Source organism: Camelina sativa, chromosome 2 (assembly GCF_030686135.1).
Source record: "Camelina sativa cultivar CO46 ecotype springtype chromosome 2, ASM3068613v1".
Lineage (NCBI taxonomy): Eukaryota > Viridiplantae > Streptophyta > Magnoliopsida > Brassicales > Brassicaceae > Camelina > Camelina sativa.
This window is the reverse complement of record NC_141881.1, coordinates 20,654,552-20,664,551: the sequence shown is the minus strand read 5'-3', so window position 1 is coordinate 20,664,551 and position 10,000 is coordinate 20,654,552. Positions and strand designations below refer to the sequence as shown.

General features: G+C 33.6%; 4 non-coding genes and 2 pseudogenes across 6 annotated transcripts in view; 3 read left to right on the top strand and 3 right to left on the bottom strand.

The window, feature by feature from the left end:
* LOC147948940 (photosystem I P700 chlorophyll a apoprotein A1-like) overlaps nt 1–1,624 on the bottom strand; it is a 5,343-nt pseudogene extending 3,719 nt beyond the window's left edge. Inside the window, exon 1 of the transcript XR_015566246.1 lies at nt 1–1,624. This exon is cut by the window's left edge and continues 2,959 nt beyond it. The product of XR_015566246.1 is annotated as a photosystem I P700 chlorophyll a apoprotein A1-like (transcript).
* LOC147948941 (uncharacterized) lies at nt 1,291–1,622 on the bottom strand (annotated as a pseudogene). Its single transcript, XR_015566245.1, has one exon. The product of XR_015566245.1 is annotated as an uncharacterized LOC147948941 (transcript).
* A 551-nt stretch (nt 1,625–2,175) lies between the features above and the next one.
* Nucleotides 2,176–2,262, top strand: TRNAS-GGA (transfer RNA serine (anticodon GGA)). The gene has a single exon. It is a non-coding gene; the product is annotated as a tRNA-Ser (tRNA).
* A 1,300-nt stretch (nt 2,263–3,562) lies between these two features.
* TRNAT-UGU (transfer RNA threonine (anticodon UGU)) lies at nt 3,563–3,635 on the bottom strand. Its single transcript has one exon. It is a non-coding gene; the product is annotated as a tRNA-Thr (tRNA).
* Nucleotides 3,636–5,423: 1,788 nt separating this feature from the next.
* TRNAF-GAA (transfer RNA phenylalanine (anticodon GAA)) lies at nt 5,424–5,496 on the top strand. The gene has a single exon. It is a non-coding gene; the product is annotated as a tRNA-Phe (tRNA).
* Nucleotides 5,497–9,227: 3,731 nt separating this feature from the next.
* Nucleotides 9,228–9,300, top strand: TRNAM-CAU (transfer RNA methionine (anticodon CAU)). Its single transcript has one exon. It is a non-coding gene; the product is annotated as a tRNA-Met (tRNA).
* Nucleotides 9,301–10,000: the final 700 nt, after the last annotated feature.

Sequence of the window (10,000 nt, the reverse complement as noted above, 5' to 3'; positions counted from 1 at the left end):
TCAGCGGCTTGAGCGAACCAAGCCTCCGCCATTTCAGAATCTCCTTGTTGAATGGCCTGTTCTCCACGGTCGGAATAGGCGGGTCAATTCCCTCCCTGAGAACCGTACTTGAGAGTTTCCTACCTCATACGGCTCGACAACCAACTCTTTTGTTTTGGTGTACCAGTTTTTTAACTTTAACCTACTTTGAACTTTATATCTAATTGAATGTCTAATTGAATGTCTAATTGAATGAGATTTCTTATAGATATTTTGTTTTTCTTGGATTAAACAAAAGAGAGTAATTACATGAGTTTCAAACTTTCATTTTGATTTAATTAATATATTAATTAATATAATAAGTTTTATCTTTTCTCCTACCTTCAGAAAAAAAGGCATGTCCACTGTTATTAGATATTAGAATTTTCTGAAAGGTAACTATCCCGCTTTCATATAAAAATTTATATAGAATCTTTGAAAAAGACTTTTTCATACTTCATAAAAAAGAAAAAGACTTACTGTCTTTAGGATCTGATGCTACACCGCTGCTCAATACCTTAGGGGATCCACTCTATTACATAAGTAGATTCCTAAGATTTATATCATATTATGATATAAATAAACAGCTCTTGTTGTATCGGTCCAAAACCTTAACCTTTCCAATTGATCTTTACGGTGCTTCCTCTATCAATTAAATCTTTTTTTATCCATAGAAGAAAGTATTTAGGCATATCTAGTCTTCACTTCATATTTCGATCAATGAAGTTTATTTATTTGCTACAGCTGATAAAAAATCGTTTTGGACGACGCGCTTATGTAGAAAGCCCTTTTTTGTGTTTCTAGTATTTCATTGACTAGTTGTTCGTTCTTTTTTTCTATAGTGGAGATAGTCGCACGTAATGACAGATCACAGCCATATTATTAAAAGCTTGTGGTAAAAAGGGGTTTCGTTCTAATGCCCGAAAATAATATTCTAAAGCTTTGGTATGTTCCCCATTACTTGTGTGGATAAGGCCTATATTATAGAGTATATAACTTCGATCATAGGGGTCAATTTCTAGTCGCATAGCTTCGTAATAATTCTGTAATGCTTCCGCATAATTTCCTTCAGATTGAGCCGACATCCGTTACGGTCGTCATTCGCTTTAACGAATTCTCCGTTTCAGAACCGTATGTGAGACTTTCATCTCATACGGCTCCTCCTTTAGGTGCATAATGAAAATAATATATGTAAAAATGTGATGTCATTATGAACTAAGCGGGGCTAATGTTTTTACAAGAAATCCCTAGCCAACCTTCTTGCAAAAGATCTTTTCTTACTACCAAGTGGGTTCATGCTAGATAAAAATAAAAAAGGAAACTCTCAAAATTTCTTTGTTCTCAACGCCCCTAAATTTCCAGGAATGAGTCACTTCAACAGTCTTAAATGGTTATACGGGTATCCAAAGTACGAACGAGATGGATGTTTATTGTTCCAACCATTTTAATTTAATTAGTCCCAATCCCAAAGAAGAAGAAGAAAGGGAATCATTTTGAAGAAAGTTTTTGTGTTGTTGATTTCTCGGCGTAGTGCTTCTTCCCCTATGCCTCCTATTCGTATATTGTATTAGTGTAGTAGGATTGATCTGTAATACGGGAACCATAGGTAAAAACCTTTTGCTCAATACTTTCACAATTGAAGCATCTAAGGCTGCATTAATCGTGGATACATGACAGAAGGGATTGTTTTTTATATTATAAACTTCACCTTCAAAAGCGTAGATTTTTTTTCAATACTTGTTTTTCTTTCTATTCCAATCCAAATCGGCGAGAAAAAAAAGAATAATAATGATAATCAAATCGCACCATCTCTGTAATAAGTAAAAGCCTCTTTTTCTCCGGAAGTTGTCGGAATGACTCGTAATAAGATATCGGCTACAATTGTAAAGGTTTTATCAATAAAATTTCCATTTATACGCGATCTTGGCATAGGTAGTAATCCATTCTCTAACTCTTTTTATTTCCTTTACCTTTTCTTTTGTGAGAAAATTTTCTCACAAACAAAGGAATTGTATAGTACGAACTAACATAAAAGCGGACTCATAAAAAAACACCTTCTATCTACTTCCAATTTTTCCGAGGTATCTATTAACCATAATCTAAAAAACGATGAATAACTCGCTATTCACCCAGATACTCAGTCATAATCCTGATGTCGGAGAGATGGCCGAGTGGTTGAAGGCGTAACATTGGAACTGTTATGTAGACTTTTGTTTACCGAGGGTTCGAATCCCTCTCTTTCCTTACTTTCAACTAATTCACCAATCTTACGTGATTGACCACAATGTATCAAATCCAATAAAAAAGAATAGATATAAAATCTACCTTGTTTTGATTTTGAAATAGATTCTCTACTCCTAATTTCTTTCATATGGAAAATGCTGGGAAGAGCAAACAAGGGATCCAAATCCCCCTACCAATCTATGATACATGAATAGGAAAAAGATTCCTCGACAAAATCCCTTACCTTGTGCCTTTTTATTTTTAACGGCAAAGGGGAGTTGTCCGAACTCTTGTTTTTAGTAATTTTTTTTTTACTTAAGTTAGGTTTATTAAGTCTGTCGAGAGTAATATTCTACGACAAGCAATTCATTTATTTTCAAACCGACGCATTTCCTATCTATTATTTGATTGACTAACCCTTCATATTGGAATGTGTGAAGAGTCAGATGGTTTGGCAATTCTTCAGGGGCAGATGAATCAAGAAGATTTTGAACCAAAGTTCTAGAGTTTTGTTCATCCTTCACTGTAATAATATCTCGGGGTTTGCAGCGATAACTTGGTATATCAACTATACGGCCATTAACTAAAATATGTCCATGGTTAACTAATTGGCGCGCTTGAGGAATAGTCAAAGCCATACCCAATCGAAAAAGGATGTTATCCAAACGCATTTCAAGTAATTGTAGTAAAACTTGACCTGTTGACCCCTTGGCTTTTCCGGCGATACGCACATATTTAAGTAATTGGCGTTCTGTAAGACCATAATGAAAACGCAATTTTTGTTTTTCTTCTAAACGAATACGATATTGAGATTTTTTTACGGGGCGTGATTGGTTTCTAAGATCGCTTCCTGCCTTAGGCCTTTTACTAGTTAGTCCCGGTAAAGCCCCCAGACGTCGTATTTTTTTAAAACGAGGCCCTCGGTAACGTGACATAAAGACTCCTTTTTTTATTGAAATTGTACAAAACTAAATAAAATTAAAACTGAACTAAATGATAATGATAAATGACGTGAAATACACTCCAATAAACTATTGGAATACAAAGAGTAAGAAGATATATTCTCTCAATATACAGATTTTTTTTATTGTATATACAATATATATAAATCAAATAAATCACAAAAATTTTCCTTTATTTTCTTGATTTATTTTGCAAAGATCGAACTCTTTTACCCAATATATATTCCTATATGGAAGTTTATATGACATAATATAAATGGAGTGGTAACTCTTGGAAAAAGGTCCAAGAAGTCTTTTCAATCTTCTTTGATTTTGAAAGTACATTAAAAATCATGTAAAAAAACGAAAAAATATGGAAAAGCCGGCTATCGGAATCGAACCGATGACCATCGCATTACAAATGCGATGCTCTAACCTCTGAGCTAAGCGGGCTCAAATAAAATTGAGCATGCATACAAATTCACTAAACTACTAGATCATATCAATTAACTATTCTATATAATATTTTATAATATTTTTCCTTATCTATTTAGAATTAATCATATTCTATATATTCTAGAACAGAATATAGCTCAAATAAATAGTGACTATCATTAAATAAATAAAACATAACCTTACCTTAATTAATAGAATATAGCAGTATATTGACTTTCAAATTTTAATTTCATTAGTTTCTAAATAAGAAAATCTTAATTAGATCAGAAATCTTTTTTTTTTTTTCTATCTATTCTATCTATTTCTATCTATTATCTATATAGTATAGAATTATTAGAATTTCAAATTTACGAAGTAGACTTCTCATTTTTTTTTCCATTGTACATTGTACAATTCTAAGTTTCAATAATAACTTTCTTTTCATGAAAGTAAAAAAAAAAAAAAAGAAAAAGAATCGACCGTTCGACTATTTCTTAAAATTTAAGACAACGATGAGAAAAGGAAGAACATATATATGTTATGTAATATATAACCATATTGAATTGCAAATACAAAAATGATAGAATCTTTGTTGATTAGACTAAATCAATATGAATGGGGCTCAAAAAAATGAAAGAAGATAACAAAGACATAAAATAAGTATCTATAATGTAATGAATCCCAAGGTTTCGGCATAAGAAAAAACGGAAAGACAGCATAGCATAATGAGATCCTAAAAAGGGGGATATGGCGGAATTGGTAGACGCTACGGACTTAATTGGATTGAGCCTTGGTATGGAAACCTACTAAGTGATAACTTTCAAATTCAGAGAAACCCTGGAATTAACAATGGGCAATCCTGAGCCAAATCCTGGTTTACGCGAACAAACCGGAGTTTCCAAAGCGAGAAAAAAGGGATAGGTGCAGAGACTCAATGGAAGCTGTTCTAACAAATGGAGTTCACTACCTTGTGTTGATAAAGGAATCCTTCGATCGAAACTTCAAATAAAAAAAGATGAAGGAGAAAAACCTATGTTGTATAAAATTAGGTAACACAAAACGATCTCAAAAATGACGACCTGAATCTCGATTTCTTTTTTTTTATAAACAAAATCGAAATGTTGTGAATTAATTCGAAGTTTAATAAATAATATTTATTGATCAAACGATTCAATTCATAGTCTGATAGATCCTTGATGGAACTTATTAATCGGACGAGAATAAAGATAGAGTCCCATTTTACATGTCAATACTGACAACAATGAAATTTATAGTAAGATGAAAATCCGTTGACTTTTAAAATCGTGAGGGTTCAAGTCCCTCTATCCCCAGCTCTACTCCCCGAAAAGGTTGACACCTTACTTTTTTTTCGTTATTATTTATTTGAATTAGATAGAATCTATATCATTTTTCATTTTAAAACTTAGAAAGTCTTCTTTTATTTAGAAGATCCAAGAAATTCCCGGTCCAAAACTTTTTGAATTTACTACTTTTGAGTTTCTTTTCCTTGACATAGACCTAAGTCATATATTAAAATGATACTGATACTTCAGTAGATGATACTTCGGTAATGGTAGACATAGCTTAACAGCAGGGGACTCTAAATCCCTGTGTCATATCATAATGATCCTTCAGTTACTAATGGTAGATATAGCTTAATTGCAAAGGACTGTAAATCCTTGTGTCACCATTAGGAAAATGATAATGATTCTTCGGTAAATGATTCTTCGGGAATGGTAGACATAGCTTAACAGCGGGGGACTTTAAATCCTTGTGTCACCATTCGTAAAACGAGGATGATCCTTCGCCGGGATAGCTCAGTTGGTAGAGCAGAGGACTGAAAATCCTCGTGTCACCAGTTCAAATCTGGTTCTTGGCATAGGATCGATTCATTTTGATAAGTTTCTATTCTTCAAATTAAACGTATCTTTAGTAAAAAAGGTGCAATAATCCTTTATCCCCTCTCTTTTTTTGTTCATGTTGTGGATCCAGCCGTTCAAAAAGAGTGTATAATACTTTATACATAATACATATTCGAAAGGAAAGGTTAAATGAGTTCCGTTGAATCAAACAAGTAAAAAAAGGTCTATAACTATAGTATACTATAGTATCTATAGTTGAAGGGCAGAAATACCCCAAGATTCATTCGATACAATATAAATAGAATTGTATCCCCCCCTCATTTTTTGCTTTCCGATCTTATTTATTCATTCCCAGTTATGTGACTAAAGTTGACTAAGTTATGTGCGCGATACAAAGTTCATAATTCAGAACTCTTTTTTTTAGTTCATCCTATTGGCTCGGCTTTTACGAAATAAAAAAAGTATCTTTCAAATTGGAGATCAAGCTATCTCTAATAATATGAACGAGACCTCAACTCTTCTGTTTGTTTGATCTAAAAAAGAATAGAATTCAAAATATTCCGTGAAGGTCTGTAGTTCTAGAAGCTAAGGCTCATTTTTTATCATTCAATAAGCATCTTGTATTTCATAAAAATTGGGAGCAATATAATCCTTACGTAAAGGCCACCCTATCCAACTTTCGGGCATTAGGATACGTTTCAGTCGTGGATGGCTATCATAAGTGATTCCTAACATATCATAAGATTCCCGTTCTTGAAAATCCGTACTTTTCCAAACCCAGAAAACGGATGGAATTCTAGGATTACTCCTGTGAGTAAATACTTTTATGCAGACTTCTTCCGCTTGATTAACACCATATTCTATTCTCGTAAGATGATACACGCTGGCTAAGAGGCCACCTGGTGCCACATCATAGGCACATTGCGAACGTAAATAATTGTAACCATATACATATAAAATTACAGCAATAGAATGCCAATCTTCCGGCTTTATTTGTAAAGTTTCTATTCCTTGGTAATCGAAGCCCAACGATCTATGAACCAGCCCGCGTTTGGCTAGCCAAACGGACAAAGTGCCCTGCATCTTTTTTCTTTCCCCCACACCTTTTTTATATAAAATAAGTCTTTCACATTTACCATGAGTTCTAATTTATGAAGATTTTTTTCTGATTCTCTAAAAGCCTCCTTAATTAACTAATTCGTGGGACGATACTGGACTTTTGTATTTAAAAAATGTTTCAGTAGAGATCTCTGAAGTAGATGATGGTGGATAGAGTAATTCTTGATCATAATTTCCAGTATGCGGACTGCGTACAACAAAAAACTTGTGATTGGTAGTAAAACACCGATTACCCTGTTGAGGTCTAATTCGATCCTTATAGATTTCTCTAGCTATTTTCTTACGAAGCTTTGTTATAGCGTCTATAACAGCCTCCGGTTTAGGTGGACAACCCGGCAAATAGACATCTACAGGAATTAGCTTATCAACTCCTCGAACAGTACTATAAGAATCGGTACTGAACATCCCCCCTGTAATTGTACACGCTCCCATAGCAATAACATACTTTGGTTCAGGCATTTGTTCATATAATCGCACTAAAGAAGGAGCCATTTTCATTGTTACTGTACCTGCTGTTAAAATAAGGTCCGCCTGTCTAGGACTCGATCTTGGTACTAACCCATAACGATCAAAGTCAAATCGGGAGCCTATTAATGAGGCAAATTCAATGAAACAACAACTGGTACCATAAAGAAGCGGCCATAGGCTGGAAAGTCTTGACCAATTTGAAAGATCATTTAACGTAGTTGAAATAACGGAATTTTTTGTTGTTCGATCAAGTACGGGAAACTTAATGGAATTCATAATTGTTTCAATGGTTTTTTTTTTACTTTTATTATTATTATTGTATTGTACAAGTATTCGGGAAACGAACTAAGACCATTCCAATGCTCCTTTTCGCCATGCATAAACTAAACCAAGAATTAAGATAAGCACGAAAATGAAAGCTTCTATAAAAGCAGATACCCCCAGGACATCGAAACTCATTGCCCACGGATACAGAAAAACAGTTTCAACATCAAAAACAACAAAAACTAGAGCAAACATATAATAACGGATTCTAAATTGTAACCAAGCATCCCCGATCGGTTCTATACCTGATTCATAACTAGAAAGTTTCTCCGGCCCCTTCCTAATTGGAGATAAAACTCCGGAAATTATAAATGCCAAAACAGGAATAGCACTTGATATTATTAAAAATGCCCAGAAAATATCATATTCGTAAAGCAGAAACATAGACGAACTCCTATGAATGTGGAAAAAATACCCGCTTAGTCAATTCCAATCGGAGTGGATTGGGCAAGGGATATAGAACTCTTGAGTCAAAAAAAATTCAGGTTAATCAAATCATTTATTTTCGTTTGGTTGCTGTGGTAGACATCTCATTTTAAGATTTATTGATTTCTTATTTTCAGTACACTTATTACTTAATATTTCCATGTTTCTATTACTAATAGTTTCTAATATTAATAATATAATATTAATATGATTAATAACTAGTAATTTTTTTTTTTTATTTCTGTTTCTGTTTATGTTAAAAATTTTTTTTTTCGAAAAATCTCTTCGTTTTTAAAACGATGACGTATCAAAAAATCCAGTAAGACTTTACCATATATATCGATAGATAGTGATTGGCTCAATTGAAATAAAATGAAATTTTCCATTTTATTCTGAACGATCCCCAGGACTTATGGTTTATGATATGGGAATTTTTTTTATGAACCGAGCAATTAAAAGTAACCTGTTAGAAATAAAGAATACAATAAAAAGGAAAAAAAATTATCCAATTATTTTTAATTTAATGTGATTTATTAGAATCAATTTCTTAGTTAGGGCTATACGGACTCGAACCGTAGACCTGCTCGGTAAAAGAGTTCGAACTTATTATTATCAAAATGATTCGAACTCTTTCAAAGACCCAACATGCAGTTTTTTTTTTGCATTGGGCTCTTTCATTAACTGATCGAAAGATCGGCTAGTCTACCAGATTTTTTCTTAAAAAAAAGATAAGAAATGGTTCCAAGTACTCTGATTGATTATTTTTGAATTCTAATACAATACAGAAGAACTACCAAAGTGTTTCAAAGAAGGGTTCTCTTGACGTAGGTTTGCTTTTGGTCTAGATCAACTTAAATTAAATATAGTCTCTAACATCCTGATTAAAAAATCAAACATGAAACTTGATACACCTTAAGGTTCATAGGACGAAAAGATCATTTTTGAGTTCCTTATACTCATTCTACCTAGCATTGAGTAGACTGGGTATTCACCCTATCAATATCTCAAATCAATGATGGGTTCTATTCATTCCCTACCTAACGGGGTACTTTAATAGGACCTAATGTCAGGCTGTTGTTCTCCTCTTTTTTCCTAAAAAAAAGTAATGGAGTAAGACATCGATTTCTTAATAAGATCAATCAATGAGTTTGATTGCGTGATGGACTTCTCTGAAAAACTTTGGCGCACGTGTAAACGAGGTGCTCTACCTAACTGAGCTATAGCCCTTGTGTTTGTGATACACATTTTATCTTATCATGCGGATAATTTCTTGTCAAGATTAATATTACATGATCGAACATTATATCTCTTTGATCTCGTTGTTTATTGGTCTTGCTTAGAAATAATATTGGATTTATAATCCTATCGATGTGATAGGTATCCTCCTTTCTTTTCTTTACGATGATAAAAAACCTACTTAACTCAGTGGTTAGAGTATTGCTTTCATACGGCAGGAGTCATTGGTTCAAATCCAATAGTAGGTATAACTTATTAGACACCATGATCCGTGGTGTCTAATAAGTTTTTGTAACCAGCTTTTTTATTTTATTGTTTTTATCGCTTTTCGATCCTATTTTTTTTATACATTATTTTTTTTTAGACGCCAGCTAGTTACAAAATCAAATCGTATTGAGAGCCTCGACTCGTGTACGAGCTCGTCTGAGAGCTAGATTAGCCTCAATTGTCTGTCTCTTACCTTCAGCTTTTCTCAAGTTAGCTTCTGCTATTTCAAGAGTTTGCTGAGCTTCTTGTGGATCAATGTCACTCTTCTTCTCTGCATCATTTACTAAAATAGTGATTTCATTATTGCCTATTCTAGCAAAACCGCCCATCAGAGCCATCGTTAACCATTGGTTATTAAGGCGTATTTTCAAAATACCGATATCAACAGCTGTGGCAATCGGCGCGTGGTTTGGTAATACACCAATTTGTCCACTATTAGTAGATAAAATGATTTCTTTTACTTCTGAATCCCAAACAATTCGATTCGGAGTCAGTACACAAAGATTTAAGGTCATTTCTTCAATTTACTCTCCATTTCTAAGTTCGTAGCCTTCGCAGTAGCTTCATCGATGTTACCCACTAAGTAAAAGGCCTGTTCAGGAAGAGAATCAAATTCTCCGGAAAGGATCAACTTAAACCCTCTAATTGTTTCCGCTAGACCAACATATTTTCCCGGAGAAC